This window comes from Haliotis cracherodii, unplaced genomic scaffold, assembly GCF_022045235.1.
Source record: "Haliotis cracherodii isolate W230 unplaced genomic scaffold, xgHalCrac1.p SCAF_8, whole genome shotgun sequence".
NCBI classification, from domain to species: Eukaryota; Metazoa; Mollusca; class Gastropoda; order Lepetellida; family Haliotidae; genus Haliotis; species Haliotis cracherodii.
This window is the reverse complement of record NW_027266341.1, coordinates 27,825,238-27,843,383: the sequence shown is the minus strand read 5'-3', so window position 1 is coordinate 27,843,383 and position 18,146 is coordinate 27,825,238. Positions and strand designations below refer to the sequence as shown.

Sequence of the window (18,146 nt, the reverse complement as noted above, 5' to 3'; positions counted from 1 at the left end):
TCAGAAAGTCCCCTGGACATGTCCACCGATTGTATTTCGTTTTGACGTCATCTGTACGCAGTCTTGATATATAAAGATGTTAACCTTCCAAATACAAACATAGATATGTCAGTACTTTTTTGACGATTCATTTTTAGAATGTCTTAAAACTCTAACATCAAACGAGAAATGGAGGAATTTATAAAGTTGCTAATGAAAGCTTCATTTTCGTCTCGTTGGGGTGAGTTGTATTATTTCTTCTTGCAAAAGCGGGAAGGAGAGAAAAAGATGTAGTTAGCAGAGCGTGGTTTCGATCCACGGACCTCTGGGTTATGGGCCCAGCACGCTTCCACTGCGCCACTCTGCTCTCATTTCATCTACCTAGTGCTATGACATATGTGTCTGTTAGTTATTGCTTGCATCAGAAAGTCCCCTGGACATGTTCACTGATTACATTGCGTGTCAACCCCATTTGTCCAAAATTTAAATGTCTAAAGAGATTAACCTTCCAAACAGAAATATAGATATGTCAGTACTTTTTTACGATTCATTTTTAGAATGTCTTAAAACTCTAACATCAAACGAGAAATGGAGGAATTTATAAAGCTGCTAATGAAAGCTTCATTTTCGTCTCGTTGGGGTGAGTTGTATTATTTCTTCTTGCAAAAGCGGGAAGGAGAGAAAAAGATGTAGTTAGCAGAGCGTGGTTTCGATCCACGGACCTCTGGGTTATGGGCCCAGCACGCTTCCACTGCGCCACTCTGCTCTCATTTCATCTACCTAGTGCTATGACATATGTGTCTGTTAGTTATTGCTTGCATCAGAAAGTCCCCTGGACATGTTCACTGATTACATTGCGTGTCAACCCCATTTGTCCAAAATTTAAATGTCTAAAGAGATAAACCTTCCAAACAGAAATATAGATATGTCAGTACTTTTTTACGATTCATTTTTAGAATGTCTTAAAACTTTAACATCAAACGAGAAATGGAGGAATTTATAAAGCTGCTAATGAAAGCTTCATTTTCGTCTCGTTGGTGTGAGTTGTATTATTTCTTCTTGCAAAAGCGGGAAGGAGAGAAAAAGATGTAGTTAGCAGAGCGTGGTTTCGATCCACGGACCTCTGGGTTATGGGCCCAGCACGCTTCCACTGCGCCACTCTGCTCTCGTTTCATATACCTAGTGCTACAACATATGTGTCTGTTACATATTGCTTGCATCAGAAAGTCCCCTGGACATGTCCACCGATTGTATTTCGTTTTGACGTCATCTGTACGCAGTCTTGATATATAAAGATGTAAACCTTCCAAATACAAACATAGATATGTCAGTACTTTTTTGACGATTCCTTTTTAGAATGTCTTAAAACTCTAACATCAAACGAGAAATGGAGGAATTTATAAAGCTGCTAATGAAAGCTTCATTTTCGTCTCGTTGGTGTGAGTTGTATTATTTCTTGTAGCAAAAGCGGGAAGGAGAGAAAAAGATGTAGTTAGCAGAGCGTGGTTTCGATCCACGGACCTCTGGGTTATGGGCCCAGCACGCTTCCACTGCGCCACTCTGCTCTCGTTTCATATACCTAGTGCTACAACATATGTGTCTGTTACATATTGCTTGCATCAGAAAGTCCCCTGGACATGTCCACCGATTGTATTTCGTTTTGACGTCATCTGTACGCAGTCTTGATATATAAAGAGGTAAACCTTCCAAATACAAACATAGATATGTCAGTACTTTTTTGACGATTCATTTTTAGAATGTCTTAAAACTCTAACATCAAACGAGAAATGGAGGAATTTATAAAGCTGCTAATGAAAGCTTCATTTTCGTCTCGTTGGGGTGAGTTGTATTATTTCTTGTTGCAAAAGCGGGAAGGAGAGAAAAAGATGTAGTTAGCAGAGCGTGGTTTCGATCCACGGACCTCTGGGTTATGGGCCCAGCACGCTTCCACTGCGCCACTCTGCTCTCGTTTCATATACCTAGTGCTACAACATATGTGTCTGTTACATATTGCTTGCATCAGAAAGTCCCCTGGACATGTCCACCGATTGTATTTCGTTTTGACGTCATCTGTACGCAATCTTGATATATAAAGATGTAAACCTTCCAAATACAAAAATAGATATGTCAGTACTTTTTTGACGATTCATTTTTAGAATGTCTTAAAACTCTAACATCAAACGAGAAATGGAGGAATTTATAAAGCTGCTAATGAAAGCTTCATTTTCATCTCGTTGGGGTGAGTTGTATTATTTCTTGTTGCAAAAGCGGGAAGGAGAGAAAAGGATGTAGTTAGCAGAGCGTGGTTTCGATCCACGGACCTCTGGGTTATGGGCCCAGCACGCTTCCACTGCGCCACTCTGCTCTCCTTTCATATACCTAGTGCTACAACATGTGTGTCTGTTACATATTGCTTGCATCAGAAAGTCCCCTGGACATGTCCACCGATTGTATTTCGTTTTGACGTCAACTCTACGCAGTCTTGATATATAAAGATGTTAACCTTCCACATACAAACATAGATATGTCAGTACTTTTTTGACGATTCATTTTTAGAATGTCTTAAAACTCTAACATCAAACGAGAAATGGAGGAATTTATAAAGCTGCTAATGAAAGCTTCATTTTCGTCTCGTTGGGGTGAGTTGTATTATTTCTTGTTGCAAAAGCGGGAAGGAGAGAAAAAGATGTAGTTAGCAGAGCGTGGTTTCGATCCACGGACCTCTGGGTTATGGGCCCAGCACGCTTCCACTGCTCCACTCTGCTCTCGTTTCATGTACCTAGTGCTACAACATGTGTGTCTGTTACATATTGCTTGCATCAGAAAGTCCCCTGGACATGTCCACCGATTGTATTTCGTTTTGACGTCATCTGTACGCAGTCTTGATATATAAAGATGTAAACCTTCCAAATACAAAAATAGATATGTCAGTACTTTTTTGACGATTCATTTTTAGAATGTCTTAAAACTCTAACATCAAACGAGAAATGGAGGAATTTATAAAGCTGCTAATGAAAGCTTCATTTTCGTCTCGTTGGGGTGAGTTGTATTATTTCTTCTTGCAAAAGCTGGAAGGAGAGAAAAAGATGTAGTTAGCAGAGCGTGGTTTCGATCCACGGACCTCTGGGTTATGGGCCCAGCACGCTTCCACTGCGCCACTCTGCTCTCGTTTCATATACCTAGTACTACAACATGTGTGTCTGTTACATATTGCTTGCATCAGAAAGTCCCCTGGACATGTCCACCGATTGTATTTCGTTTTGACGTCATCTGTACGCAGTCTTGAGATATAAAGATTTTAACCTTCCACATACAAACATAGATATGTCAGTACTTTTTTGACGATTCATTTTTAGAATGTCCTAAAACTCTAACATCAAACGAGAAATGGAGGAATTTATACAGCTGCTAATGAAAGCTTCATTTTCGTCTCGTTGGGGTGAGTTGTATTATTTCTTGTTGCAAAAGCGGGAAGGAGAGAAAAAGATGTAGTTAGCAGAGCGTGGTTTCGATCCACGGACCTCTGGGTTATGGGCCCAGCACGCTTCCACTGCGCCACTCTGCTCTCCTTTCATATACCTAGTGCTACAACATATGTGTCTGTTACATATTGCTTGCATCAGAAAGTCCCCTGGACATGTCCACCGATTGTATTTCGTTTTGACGTCATCTGTACGCAGTCTTGATATATAAAGATGTTAACCTTCCACATACAAACATAGATATGTCAGTACTTTTTTGACGATTCATTTTTAGAATGTCTTAAAACTCTAACATCAAACGAGAAATGGAGGAATTTATAAAGCTGCTAATGAAAGCTTCATTTTCGTCTCGTTGGTGTGAGTTGTATTATTTCTTGTAGCAAAAGCGGGAAGGAGAGAAAAAGATGTAGTTAGCAGAGCGTGGTTTCGATCCACGGACCTCTGGGTTATGGGCCCAGCACGCTTCCACTGCGCCACTCTGCTCTCGTTTCATATACCTAGTGCTACAACATATGTGTCTGTTACATATTGCTTGCATCAGAAAGTCCCCTGGACATGTCCACCGATTGTATTTCGTTTTGACGTCATCTGTACGCAGTCTTGATATATAAAGAGGTAAACCTTCCAAATACAAACATAGATATGTCAGTACTTTTTTGACGATTCATTTTTAGAATGTCTTAAAACTCTAACATCAAACGAGAAATGGAGGAATTTATAAAGCTGCTAATGAAAGCTTCATTTTCGTCTCGTTGGGGTGAGTTGTATTATTTCTTCTTGCAAAAGCGGGAAGGAGAGAAAAAGATGTAGTTAGCAGAGCGTGGTTTCGATCCACGGACCTCTGGGTTATGGGCCCAGCACGCTTCCACTGCGCCACTCTGCTCTCGTTTCATATACCTAGTGCTACAACATATGTGTCTGTTACATATTGCTTGCATCAGAAAGTCCCCTGGACATGTCCACCGATTGTATTTCGTTTTGACGTCATCTGTACGCAATCTTGATATATAAAGATGTAAACCTTCCAAATACAAAAATAGATATGTCAGTACTTTTTTGACGATTCATTTTTAGAATGTCTTAAAACTCTAACATCAAACGAGAAATGGAGGAATTTATAAAGCTGCTAATGAAAGCTTCATTTTCATCTCGTTGGGGTGAGTTGTATTATTTCTTGTTGCAAAAGCGGGAAGGAGAGAAAAGGATGTAGTTAGCAGAGCGTGGTTTCGATCCACGGACCTCTGGGTTATGGGCCCAGCACGCTTCCACTGCGCCACTCTGCTCTCCTTTCATATACCTAGTGCTACAACATGTGTGTCTGTTACATATTGCTTGCATCAGAAAGTCCCCTGGACATGTCCACCGATTGTATTTCGTTTTGACGTCAACTCTACGCAGTCTTGATATATAAAGATGTTAACCTTCCACATACAAACATAGATATGTCAGTACTTTTTTGACGATTCATTTTTAGAATGTCTTAAAACTCTAACATCAAACGAGAAATGGAGGAATTTATAAAGCTGCTAATGAAAGCTTCATTTTCGTCTCGTTGGGGTGAGTTGTATTATTTCTTGTTGCAAAAGCGGGAAGGAGAGAAAAAGATGTAGTTAGCAGAGCGTGGTTTCGATCCACGGACCTCTGGGTTATGGGCCCAGCACGCTTCCACTGCTCCACTCTGCTCTCGTTTCATGTACCTAGTGCTACAACATGTGTGTCTGTTACATATTGCTTGCATCAGAAAGTCCCCTGGACATGTCCACCGATTGTATTTCGTTTTGACGTCATCTGTACGCAGTCTTGATATATAAAGATGTAAACCTTCCAAATACAAAAATAGATATGTCAGTACTTTTTTGACGATTCATTTTTAGAATGTCTTAAAACTCTAACATCAAACGAGAAATGGAGGAATTTATAAAGCTGCTAATGAAAGCTTCATTTTCGTCTCGTTGGGGTGAGTTGTATTATTTCTTCTTGCAAAAGCTGGAAGGAGAGAAAAAGATGTAGTTAGCAGAGCGTGGTTTCGATCCACGGACCTCTGGGTTATGGGCCCAGCACGCTTCCACTGCGCCACTCTGCTCTCGTTTCATATACCTAGTACTACAACATGTGTGTCTGTTACATATTGCTTGCATCAGAAAGTCCCCTGGACATGTCCACCGATTGTATTTCGTTTTGACGTCATCTGTACGCAGTCTTGAGATATAAAGATTTTAACCTTCCACATACAAACATAGATATGTCAGTACTTTTTTGACGATTCATTTTTAGAATGTCCTAAAACTCTAACATCAAACGAGAAATGGAGGAATTTATACAGCTGCTAATGAAAGCTTCATTTTCGTCTCGTTGGGGTGAGTTGTATTATTTCTCCTTGCAAAAGCGGGAAGGAGAGAAAAAGATGTAGTTAGCAGAGCGTGGTTTCGATCCACGGACCTCTGGGTTATGGGCCCAGCACGCTTCCACTGCGCCACTCTGCTCTCCTTTCATATACCTAGTGCTACAACATATGTGTCTGTTACATATTGCTTGCATCAGAAAGTCCCCTGGACATGTCCACCGATTGTATTTCGTTTTGACGTCATCTGTACGCAGTCTTGATATATAAAGATGTTAACCTTCCAAATACAAACATAGATATGTCAGTACTTTTTTGACGATTCCTTTTTAGAATGTCTTAAAACTCTAACATCAAACGAGAAATGGAGGAATTTATAAAGCTGCTAATGAAAGCTTCATTTTCGTCTCGTTGGGGTGAGTTGTATTATTTCTTGTTGCAAAAGCGGGAAGGAGAGAAAAAGATGTAGTTAGCAGAGCGTGGTTTCGATCCACGGACCTCTGGGTTATGGGCCCAGCACGCTTCCACTGCGCCACTCTGCTCTCGTTTCATGTACCTAGTGCTACAACATGTGTGTCTGTTACATATTGCTTGCATCAGAAAGTCCTCTTGGACATGTCCACCGATTGTATTTCGTTTTGACGTCATCTGTACGCAGTCTTGATATATAAAGATGTAAACCTTCCAAATACAAACATAGATATGTCAGTACTTTTTTGACGATTCATTTTTAGAATGTCCTAAAACTCTAACATCAAACGAGAAATGGAGGAATTTATAAAGCTGCTAATGAAAGCTTCATTTTCGTCTCGTTGGGGTGAGTTGTATTATTTCTTCTTGCAAAAGCGGGAAGGAGAGAAAAAGATGTAGTTAGCAGAGCGTGGTTTCGATCCATGGACCTCTGGGTTATGGGCCCAGCACGCTTCCACTGCGCCACTCTGCTCTCCTTTCGTATACCTAGTGCTACAACATATGTGTCTGTTACATATTGCTTGCATCAGAAAGTCCCCTGGACATGTCCACCGATTGTATTTCGTTTTAACGTCATCTGTACGCAATCTTGATATATAAAGAGGTAAACCTTCCAAATACAAACATAGATATGTCAGTACTTTTTTGACGAATCATTTTTAGAATGTCTTAAAACTCTAACATCAAACGAGAAATGGAGGAATTTATAAAGCTGCTAATGAAAGCTTCATTTTCGTCTCGTTGGGGTGAGTTGTATTATTTCTTCTTGCAAAAGCGGGAAGGAGAGAAAAAGATGTAGTTAGCAGAGCGTGGTTTCGATCCACGGACCTCTGGGTTATGGGCCCAGCACGCTTCCACTGCGCCACTCTGCTCTCGTTTCATATACCTAGTGCTACAACATATGTGTCTGTTACATATTGCTTGCATCAGAAAGTCCCCTGGACATGTCCACCGATTGTATTTCGTTTTGACGTCATCTGTACGCAGTCTTGATATATAAAGATGTTAACCTTCCACATACAAACATAGATATGTCAGTACTTTTTTGACGATTCCTTTTTAGAATGTCTTAAAACTCTAACATCAAACGAGAAATGGAGGAATTTATAAAGCTGCTAATGAAAGCTTCATTTTCGTCTCGTTGGGGTGAGTTGTATTATTTCTTGTTGCAAAAGCGGGAAGGAGAGAAAAAGATGTAGTTAGCAGAGCGTGGTTTCGATCCACGGACCTCTGGGTTATGGGCCCAGCACGCTTCCACTGCGCCACTCTGCTCTCGTTTCATGTACCTAGTGCTACAACATGTGTGTCTGTTACATATTGCTTGCATCAGAAAGTCCTCTTGGACATGTCCACCGATTGTATTTCGTTTTGACGTCATCTGTACGCAGTCTTGATATATAAAGATGTAAACCTTCCAAATACAAACATAGATATGTCAGTACTTTTTTGACGATTCATTTTTAGAATGTCTTAAAACTCTAACATCAAACGAGAAATGGAGGAATTTATAAAGCTGCTAATGAAAGCTTCATTTTCGTCTCGTTGGGGTGAGTTGTATTATTTCTTCTTGCAAAAGCGGGAAGGAGAGAAAAAGATGTAGTTAGCAGAGCGTGGTTTCCATCCACGGACCTCTGGGTTATGGGCCCAGCACGCTTCCACTGCGCCACTCTGCTCTCCTTTCGTATACCTAGTGCTACAACATATGTGTCTGTTACATATTGCTTGCATCAGAAAGTCCCCTGGACATGTCCACCGATTGTATTTCGTTTTGACGTCATCTGTACGCAGTCTTGATATATAAAGATGTAAACCTTCCAAATACAAACATAGATATGTCAGTACTTTTTTGACGATTCATTTTTAGAATGTCTTAAAACTCTAACATCAAACGAGAAATGGAGGAATTTATAAAGCTGCTAATGAAAGCTTCATTTTCGTCTCGTTGGGGTGAGTTGTATTATTTCTTCTTGCAAAAGCGGGAAGGAGAGAAAAAGATGTAGTTAGCAGAGCGTGGTTTCGATCCACGGACCTCTGGGTTATGGGCCCAGCACGCTTCCACTGCGCCACTCTGCTCTCGTTTCATATACCTAGTGCTACAACATATGTGTCTGTTACATATTGCTTGCATCAGAAAGTCCCCTGGACATGTCCACCGATTGTATTTCGTTTTGACGTCATCTGTACGCAGTCTTGATATATAAAGAGGTAAACCTTCCAAATACAAACATAGATATGTCAGTACTTTTTTGTCGATTCATTTTTAGAATGTCTTAAAACTCTAACATCAAACGAGAAATGGAGGAATTTATAAAGCTGCTAATGAAAGCTTCATTTTCGTCTCGTTGGGGTGAGGGGCGGTCGGGTAGCCTAGTGGTTAAAGCGTTCGCTCGTCACGCCGAAGACCCGGGTTCGATTCCCGACATGGGTACAATGTGTGAAGCCCATTTCTGGTGTCCCCCGCCGTGATATTGCTGGAATATTGCTAAAAGCGGCGTAAAACCATACTCACTCACTCACTCGTTGGGGTGAGTTGTATTATTTCTTGTAGCAAAAGCGGGAAGGAGAGAAAAAGATGTAGTTAGCAGAGCGTGGTTTCGATCCACGGACCTCTGGGTTATGGGCCCAGCACGCTTCCACTGCGCCACTCTGCTCTCGTTTCATATACCTAGTGCTACAACATATGCGTCTGTTACATATTGCTTGCATCAGAAAGTCCCCTGGACATGTCCACCGATTGTATTTCGTTTTGACGTCATCTGTACGCAGTCTTGATATATAAAGATGTTAACCTTCCAAATACAAACATAGATATGTCAGTACTTTTTTGACGATTCATTTTTAGAATGTCTTAAAACTCTAACATCAAACGAGAAATGGAGGAATTTATAAAGCTGCTAATGAAAGCTTCATTTTCGTCTCGTTGGTGTGAGTTGTATTATTTCTTCTTGCAAAAGCGGGAAGGAGAGAAAAAGATGTAATTAACAGAGCGTGGTTTCGATCCACGGACCTCTGGGTTATGGGCCCAGCACGCTTCCACTGCGCCACTCTGCTCTCGTTTCATATACCTAGTGCTACAACATATGTGTCTGTTACATATTGCTTGCATCAGAAAGTCCCCTGGACATGTCCACCGATTGTATTTCGTTTTGACGTCATCTGTATGCAGTCTTGATATATAAAGATGTTAACCTTCCACATACAAACATAGATATGTCAGTACTTTTTTGACGATTCATTTTTAGAATGTCTTAAAACTCTAACATCAAACGAGAAATGGAGGAATTTATAAAGCTGCTAATGAAAGCTTCATTTTCGTCTCGTTGGTGTGAGTTGTATTATTTCTTGTTGCAAAAGCGGGAAGGAGAGAAAAAGATGTAGTTAGCAGAGCGTGGTTTCGATCCACGGACCTCTGGGTTATGGGCCCAGCACGCTTCCACTGCGCCACTCTGCTCTCCTTTCATATACCTAGTGCTACAACATGTGTGTCTGTTACATATTGCTTGCATCAGAAAGTCCCCTGGACATGTCCACCGATTGTATTTCGTTTTGACGTCATCTGTACGCAGTCTTGATATATAAAGATGTTAACCTTCCACATACAAACATAGATATGTCAGTACTTTTTTGACGATTCATTTTTAGAATGTCTTAAAACTCTAACATCAAACGAGAAATGGAGGAATTTATAAAGCTGCTAATGAAAGCTTCATTTTCGTCTCGTTGGGGTGAGTTGTATTATTTCTTCTTGCAAAAGCGGGAAGGAGAGAAAAAGATGTAATTAACAGAGCGTGGTTTCGATCCACGGACCTCTGGGTTATGGGCCCAGCACGCTTCCACTGCGCCACTCTGCTCTCGTTTCATGTACCTAGTGCTACAACATATGTGTCTGTTACATATTGCTTGCATCAGAAAGTCCCCTGGACATGTCCACCGATTGTATTTCGTTTTGACGTCATCTGTACGCAGTCTTGATATATAAAGATGTTAACCTTCCACATACAAACATAGATATGTCAGTACTTTTTTGACGATTCATTTTTAGAATGTCTTATAACTCTAACATCAAACGAGAAATGGAGGAATTTATAAAGCTGCTAATGAAAGCTTCATTTTCGTCTCGTTGGTGTGAGTTGTATTATTTCTTGTTGCAAAAGCGGGAAGGAGAGAAAAAGATGTAGTTAGCAGAGCGTGGTTTCGATCCACGGACCTCTGGGTTATGGGCCCAGCACGCTTCCACTGCGCCACTCTGCTCTCCTTTCATATACCTAGTGCTACAACATGTGTGTCTGTTACATATTGCTTGCATCAGAAAGTCCCCTGGACATGTCCACCGATTGTATTTCGTTTTGACGTCATCTGTACGCAGTCTTGATATATAAAGATGTTAACCTTCCACATACAAACATAGATATGTCAGTACTTTTTTGACGATTCATTTTTAGAATGTCTTAAAACTCTAACATCAAACGAGAAATGGAGGAATTTATAAAGCTGCTAATGAAAGCTTCATTTTCGTCTCGTTGGGGTGAGTTGTATTATTTCTTCTTGCAAAAGCGGGAAGGAGAGAAAAAGATGTAGTTAGCAGAGCGTGGTTTCGATCCACGGACCTCTGGGTTATGGGCCCAGCACGCTTCCACTGCGCCACTCTGCTCTCCTTTCATATACCTAGTGCTACAACATGTGTGTCTGTTACATATTGCTTGCATCAGAAAGTCCCCTGGACATGTCCACCGATTGTATTTCGTTTTGACGTCATCTGTACGCAGTCTTGATATATAAAGATGTTAACCTTCCAAATACAAACATAGATATGTCAGTACTTTTTTGACGATTCATATTTAGAATGTCTTAAAACTCTAACATCAAACGAGAAATGGAGGAATTTATAAAGCTGCTAATGAAAGCTTCATTTTCGTCTCGTTGGTGTGATTTGTATTATTTCTTCTTGCAAAAGCGGGAAGGAGAGAAAAAGATGTAGTTAGCAGAGCGTGGTTTCGATCCACGGACCTCTGGGTTATGGGCCCAGCACGCTTCCACTGCGCCACTCTGCTCTCCTTTCATATACCTAGTGCTACAACATATGTGTCTGTTACATATTGCTTGCATCAGAAAGTCCCCTGGACATGTCCACCGATTGTATTTCGTTTTGACGTCATCTGTACGCAGTCTTGATATATAAAGATGTAAACCTTCCAAATACAAACATAGATATGTCAGTACTTTTTTGACGATTCATTTTTAGAATGTCTTAAAACTCTAACATCAAACGAGAAATGGAGGAATTTATAAAGCTGCTAATGAAAGCTTCATTTTCGTCTCGTTGGGGTGAGTTGTATTATTTCTTGTAGCAAAAGCGGGAAGGAGAGAAAAAGATGTAGTTAGCAGAGCGTGGTTTCGATCCACGGACCTCTGGGTTATGGGCCCAGCACGCTTCCACTGCGCCACTCTGCTCTCCTTTCATATACCTAGTGCTACAACATATGTGTCTGTTACATATTGCTTGCATCAGAAAGTCCCCTGGACATGTCCACCGATTGTATTTCGTTTTGACGTCATCTGTACGCAGTCTTGATATATAAAGATGTTAACCTTCCAAATACAAACATAGATATGTCAGTACTTTTTTGACGATTCATTTTTAGAATGTCTTAAAACTCTAACATCAAACGAGAAATGGAGGAATTTATAAAGCTGCTAATGAAAGCTTCATTTTCGTCTCGTTGGTGTGAGTCGTATTATTTCTTCTTGCAAAAGCGGGAAGGAGAGAAAAAGATGTAATTAGCAGAGCGTGGTTTCGATCCACGGACCTCTGGGTTATGGGCCCAGCACGCTTCCACTGCGCCACTCTGCTCTCCTTTCATATACCTAGTGCTACAACATATGTGTCTGTTACATATTGCTTGCATCAGAAAGTCCCCTGGACATGTCCACAGATTGTATTTCGTTTTGACGTCATCTGTACGCAATCTTGATATATAAAGATGTAAACCTTCCAAATACAAACATAGATATGTCAGTACTTTTTTGACGATTCATTTTTAGAATGTCTTAAAACTCTAATATCAAACGAGAAATGGAGGAATTTATAAAGCTGCTAATGAAATCTTCATTTTCGTCTCGTTGGGGTGAGTTGTATTATTTCTTGTTGCAAAAGCGGGAAGGAGAGAAAAAGATGTAGTTAGCAGAGCGTGGTTTCGATCCACGGACCTCTGGGTTATGGGCCCAGCACGCTTCCACTGCGCCACTCTGCTCTCGTTCCATATACCTAGTGCTACAACATATGTGTCTGTTACATATTGCTTGCATCAGAAAGTCCCCTGGAGATGTCCACAGATTGTATTTCGTTTTGACGTCATCTGTACGCAATCTTGATATATAAAGATGTAAACCTTCCAAATACAAACATAGATATGTCAGTACTTTTTTGACGATTCATTTTTAGAATGTCTTAAAACTCTAACATCAAACGAGAAATGGAGGAATTTATAAAGCTACTAATGAAAGCTTCATTTTCGTCTCGTTGGTGTGAGTTGTATTATTTCTTGTTGCAAAAGCGGGAAGGAGAGAAAAAGATGTAGTTAGCAGAGCGTGGTTTCGATCCACGGACCTCTGGGTTATGGGCCCAGCACGCTTCCACTGCGCCACTCTGCTCTCGTTTCATGTACCTAGTGCTACAACATATGTGTCTGTTACATATTGCTTGCATCAGAAAGTCCCCTGGACATGTCCACCGATTGTATTTCGTTTTGACGTCATCTGTACGCAATCTTGATATTTAAGATGAAAACCTTCCACATACAAACATAGATATGTCAGTACTTTTTTGACGATTCGTTTTTAGAATCTTAAAACTCTAACATCAAATGAGAAATGGAGGAATTTATAAAGCTGATAAGGAAAGCTTCATTTTCGTCTCGTTGGGGTGAGTTGTATTATTTCTTGTTGCAAAAGCGGGAAGGAGAGAAAAAGATGTAGTTAGCAGAGCGTGGTTTCGATCCACGGACCTCTGGGTTATGGGCCCAGCACGCTTCCACTGCGCCACTCTGCTCTCGTTTCATCTATTTAGTGCTACAACATATGTGTCTGTTACATATTGCTTGCATCAGAAAGTCCCCTGGACATGTCCACCGATTGTATTTCGTTTTGACGTCATCTGTACGCAATCTTGGTATATAAAGAGGTAAACCTTCCAAATATAAACATAGATATGTCAGTACTTTTTTGACGATTCGTTTTTAGAATGTCTTAAAACTCTAACATCAAATGTGAAATCAGGGAATTTATAAAGCTGCTAATGAAAGCTTCATTTTCGTTTCCTTCGGGGGGAGTTGTATTATTTCTTGTTGCAAAAGCGGGAAGGAGAGAAAAAGATGTAGTTAGCAGAGCGTGGTTTCGATCCACGGACCTCTGGGTTATGGGCCCAGCACGCTTCCACTGCGCCACTCTGCTCTCCTTTCGTATACCTAGTGCTACAACATATGTGTCTGTTACATATTGCTTGCATCAGAAAGTCCCCTGGACATGTCCACCGATTGTATTTCGTTTTGACGTCATCTGTACGCAGTCTTGATATATAAAGATGTTAACCTTCCAAATACAAACATAGATATGTCAGTACTTTTTTGACGATTCATTTTTAGAATGTCTTAAAACTCTAACATCAAACGAGAAATGGAGGAATTTATAAAGCTGCTAATGAAAGCTTCATTTTCGTCTCGTTGGTGTGAGTTGTATTATTTCTTCTTGCAAAAGCGGGAAGGAGAGAAAAAGATGTAGTTAGCAGAGCGTGGTTTCGATCCACGGACCTCTGGGTTATGGGCCCAGCACGCTTCCACTGCGCCACTCTGCTCTCCTTTCATATACCTAGTGCTACAACATATGTGTCTGTTACATATTGCTTGCATCAGAAAGTCCCCTGGACATGTCCACAGATTGTATTTCGTTTTGACGTCATCTGTACGCAATCTTGATATATAAAGAGGTAAACCTTCCAAATACAAACATAGATATGTCAGTACTTTTTTGTCGATTCATTTTTAGAATGTCTTAAAACTCTAACATCAAACGAGAAATGGAGGAATTTATAAAGCTGCTAATGAAAGCTTCATTTTCGTCTCGTTGGGGTGAGTTGTATTATTTCTTCTTGCAAAAGCGGGAAGGAGAGAAAAAGATGTAGTTAGCAGAGCGTGGTTTCGATCCACGGACCTCTGGGTTATGGGCCCAGCACGCTTCCACTGCGCCACTCTGCTCTCGTTCCATATACCTAGTGCTACAACATATGTGTCTGTTACATATTGCTTGCATCAGAAAGTCCCCTGGACATGTCCACCGATTGTATTTCGTTTTGACGTCATCTGTACGCAATCTTGATATATAAAGAGGTAAACCTTCCAAATACAAACATAGATATGTCAGTACTTTTTTGACGATTCATTTTTAGAATGTCTTAAAACTCTAACATCAAACGAGAAATGGAGGAATTTATAAAGCTGCTAATGAAAGCTTCATTTTCGTCTCGTTGGGGTGAGTTGTATTATTTCTTCTTGCAAAAGCGGGAAGGAGAGAAAAAGATGTAGTTAGCAGAGCGTGGTTTCGATCCACGGACCTCTGGGTTATGGGCCCAGCACGCTTCCACTGCGCCACTCTGCTCTCGTTTCATATACCTAGTGCTACAACATATGTGTCTGTTACATATTGCTTGCATCAGAAAGTCCCCTGGACATGTCCACCGATTGTATTTCGTTTTGACGTCATCTGTACGCAGTCTTGATATATAAAGATGTTAACCTTCCACATACAAACATAGATATGTCAGTACTTTTTTGACGATTCATTTTTAGAATGTCTTAAAACTCTAACATCAAACGAGAAATGGAGGAATTTACAAAGCTGCTAATGAAAGCTTCATTTTCGTCTCGTTGGGGTGAGTTGTATTATTTCTTCTTGCAAAAGCGGGAAGGAGAGAAAAAGATGTAGTTAGCAGAGCGTGGTTTCGATCCACGGACCTCTGGGTTATGGGCCCAGCACGCTTCCACTGCGCCACTCTGCTCTCCTTTCATATACCTAGTGCTACAACATGTGTGTCTGTTACATATTGCTTGCATCAGAAAGTCCCCTGGACATGTCCACCGATTGTATTTCGTTTTGACGTCATCTGTACGCAGTCTTGATATATAAAGATGTTAACCTTCCACATACAAACATAGATATGTCAGTACTTTTTTGACGATTCATTTTTAGAATGTCTTAAAACTCTAACATCAAACGAGAAATGGAGGAATTTATAAAGCTGCTAATGAAAGCTTCATTTTCGTCTCGTTGGTGTGAGTTGTATTATTTCTTGTTGCAAAAGCGGGAAGGAGAGAAAAAGATGTAGTTAGCAGAGCGTGGTTTCGATCCACGGACCTCTGGGTTATGGGCCCAGCACGCTTCCACTGCGCCACTCTGCTCTCCTTTCATATACCTAGTGCTACAACATGTGTGTCTGTTACATATTGCTTGCATCAGAAAGTCCCCTGGACATGTCCACCGATTGTATTTCGTTTTGACGTCATCTGTACGCAGTCTTGATATATAAAGATGTAAACCTTCCAAATACAAACATAGATATGTCAGTACTTTTTTGACGATTCATTTTTAGAATGTCTTAAAACTCTAACATCAAACGAGAAATGGAGGAATTTATAAAGCTGCTAATGAAAGCTTCATTTTCGTCTCGTTGGTGTGAGTTGTATTATTTCTTCTTGCAAAAGCGGGAAGGAGAGAAAAAGATGTAGTTAGCAGAGCGTGGTTTCGATCCACGGACCTCTGGGTTATGGGCCCAGCACGCTTCCACTGCGCCACTCTGCTCTCCTTTCATATACCTAGTGCTACAACATATGTGTCTGTTACATATTGCTTGCATCAGAAAGTCCCCTGGACATGTCCACAGATTGTATTTCGTTTTGACGTCATCTGTACGCAATCTTGATATATAAAGAGGTAAACCTTCCAAATACAAACATAGATATGTCAGTACTTTTTTGTCGATTCATTTTTAGAATGTCTTAAAACTCTAACATCAAACGAGAAATGGAGGAATTTATAAAGCTGCTAATGAAAGCTTCATTTTCGTCTCGTTGGGGTGAGTTGTATTATTTCTTGTTGCAAAAGCGGGAAGGAGAGAAAAAGATGTAGTTAGCAGAGCGTGGTTTCGATCCACGGACCTCTGGGTTATGGGCCCAGCACGCTTCCACTGCGCCACTCTGCTCTCGTTCCATATACCTAGTGCTACAACATATGTGTCTGTTACATATTGCTTGCATCAGAAAGTCCCCTGGACATGTCCACCGATTGTATTTCGTTTTGACGTCATCTGTACGCAATCTTGATATATAAAGAGGTAAACCTTCCAAATACAAACATAGATATGTCAGTACTTTTTTGACGATTCATTTTTAGAATGTCTTAAAACTCTAACATCAAACGAGAAATGGAGGAATTTATAAAGCTGCTAATGAAAGCTTCATTTTCGTCTCGTTGGGGTGAGTTGTATTATTTCTTGTTGCAAAAGCGGGAAGGAGAGAAAAAGATGTAGTTAGCAGAGCGTGGTTTCGATCCACGGACCTCTGGGTTATGGGCCCAGCACGCTTCCACTGCGCCACTCTGCTCTCGTTTCATGTACCTAGTGCTACAACATATGTGTCTGTTACATATTGCTTGCATCAGAAAGTCCCCTGGACATGTCCACCGATTGTATTTCGTTTTGACGTCATCTGTACGCAGTCTTGATATATAAAGATGTTAACCTTCCACATACAAACATAGATATGTCAGTACTTTTTTGACGATTCATTTTTAGAATGTCTTAAAACTCTAACATCAAACGAGAAATGGAGGAATTTACAAAGCTGCTAATGAAAGCTTCATTTTCGTCTCGTTGGGGTGAGTTGTATTATTTCTTCTTGCAAAAGCGGGAAGGAGAGAAAAAGATGTAGTTAGCAGAGCGTGGTTTCGATCCACGGACCTCTGGGTTATGGGCCCAGCACGCTTCCACTGCGCCACTCTGCTCTCCTTTCATATACCTAGTGCTACAACATGTGTGTCTGTTACATATTGCTTGCATCAGAAAGTCCCCTGGACATGTCCACCGATTGTATTTCGTTTTGACGTCATCTGTACGCAGTCTTGATATATAAAGATGTTAACCTTCCACATACAAACATAGATATGTCAGTACTTTTTTGACGATTCATTTTTAGAATGTCTTAAAACTCTAACATCAAACGAGAAATGGAGGAATTTATAAAGCTGCTAATGAAAGCTTCATTTTCGTCTCGTTGGGGTGAGTTGTATTATTTCTTCTTGCAAAAGCGGGAAGGAGAGAAAAAGATGTAGTTAGCAGAGCGTGGTTTCGATCCACGGACCTCTGGGTTATGGGCCCAGCACGCTTCCACTGCGCCACTCTGCTCTCATTTCATCTACCTAGTGCTATGACATATGTGTCTGTTAGTTATTGCTTGCATCAGAAAGTCCCCTGGACATGTTCACTGATTACATTGCGTGTCAACCCCATTTGTCCAAAATTTAAATGTCTAAAGAGATTAACCTTCCAAACAGAAACATAGATATGTCAGTACTTTTTTACGATTCATTTTTAGAATGTCTTAAAACTCTAACATCAAACGAGAAATGGAGGAATTTATAAAGCTGCTAATGAAAGCTTCATTTTCGTCTCGTTGGGGTGAGTTGTATTATTTCTTCTTGCAAAAGCGGGAAGGAGAGAAAAAGATGTAGTTAGCAGAGCGTGGTTTCGATCCACGGACCTCTGGGTTATGGGCCCAGCACGCTTCCACTGCGCCACTCTGCTCTCATTTCATCTTTCTAGTGCTATG

At 40.7% G+C, this 18,146-nt stretch overlaps 12 non-coding genes across 12 annotated transcripts; all 12 read right to left on the bottom strand.

The window, feature by feature from the left end:
• Window positions 1–274: 274 nt before the first annotated feature.
• Window positions 275–346, bottom strand: Trnam-cau (transfer RNA methionine (anticodon CAU)). Its single transcript has one exon. It is a non-coding gene; the product is annotated as a tRNA-Met (tRNA).
• Window positions 347–673: 327 nt separating this feature from the next.
• On the bottom strand, window positions 674–745 carry Trnam-cau (transfer RNA methionine (anticodon CAU)). Its single transcript has one exon. It is a non-coding gene; the product is annotated as a tRNA-Met (tRNA).
• Window positions 746–1,072: 327 nt separating this feature from the next.
• On the bottom strand, window positions 1,073–1,144 carry Trnam-cau (transfer RNA methionine (anticodon CAU)). Its single transcript has one exon. It is a non-coding gene; the product is annotated as a tRNA-Met (tRNA).
• Window positions 1,145–1,472: 328 nt separating this feature from the next.
• Window positions 1,473–1,544, bottom strand: Trnam-cau (transfer RNA methionine (anticodon CAU)). The gene has a single exon. It is a non-coding gene; the product is annotated as a tRNA-Met (tRNA).
• A 328-nt stretch (window positions 1,545–1,872) lies between these two features.
• Window positions 1,873–1,944, bottom strand: Trnam-cau (transfer RNA methionine (anticodon CAU)). The gene has a single exon. It is a non-coding gene; the product is annotated as a tRNA-Met (tRNA).
• A 328-nt stretch (window positions 1,945–2,272) lies between these two features.
• On the bottom strand, window positions 2,273–2,344 carry Trnam-cau (transfer RNA methionine (anticodon CAU)). Its single transcript has one exon. It is a non-coding gene; the product is annotated as a tRNA-Met (tRNA).
• Window positions 2,345–3,072: 728 nt separating this feature from the next.
• On the bottom strand, window positions 3,073–3,144 carry Trnam-cau (transfer RNA methionine (anticodon CAU)). Its single transcript has one exon. It is a non-coding gene; the product is annotated as a tRNA-Met (tRNA).
• A 328-nt stretch (window positions 3,145–3,472) lies between these two features.
• On the bottom strand, window positions 3,473–3,544 carry Trnam-cau (transfer RNA methionine (anticodon CAU)). Its single transcript has one exon. It is a non-coding gene; the product is annotated as a tRNA-Met (tRNA).
• A 328-nt stretch (window positions 3,545–3,872) lies between these two features.
• On the bottom strand, window positions 3,873–3,944 carry Trnam-cau (transfer RNA methionine (anticodon CAU)). Its single transcript has one exon. It is a non-coding gene; the product is annotated as a tRNA-Met (tRNA).
• Window positions 3,945–4,272: 328 nt separating this feature from the next.
• Trnam-cau (transfer RNA methionine (anticodon CAU)) lies at window positions 4,273–4,344 on the bottom strand. Its single transcript has one exon. It is a non-coding gene; the product is annotated as a tRNA-Met (tRNA).
• A 328-nt stretch (window positions 4,345–4,672) lies between these two features.
• Trnam-cau (transfer RNA methionine (anticodon CAU)) lies at window positions 4,673–4,744 on the bottom strand. Its single transcript has one exon. It is a non-coding gene; the product is annotated as a tRNA-Met (tRNA).
• A 728-nt stretch (window positions 4,745–5,472) lies between these two features.
• Window positions 5,473–5,544, bottom strand: Trnam-cau (transfer RNA methionine (anticodon CAU)). Its single transcript has one exon. It is a non-coding gene; the product is annotated as a tRNA-Met (tRNA).
• Window positions 5,545–18,146: the final 12,602 nt, after the last annotated feature.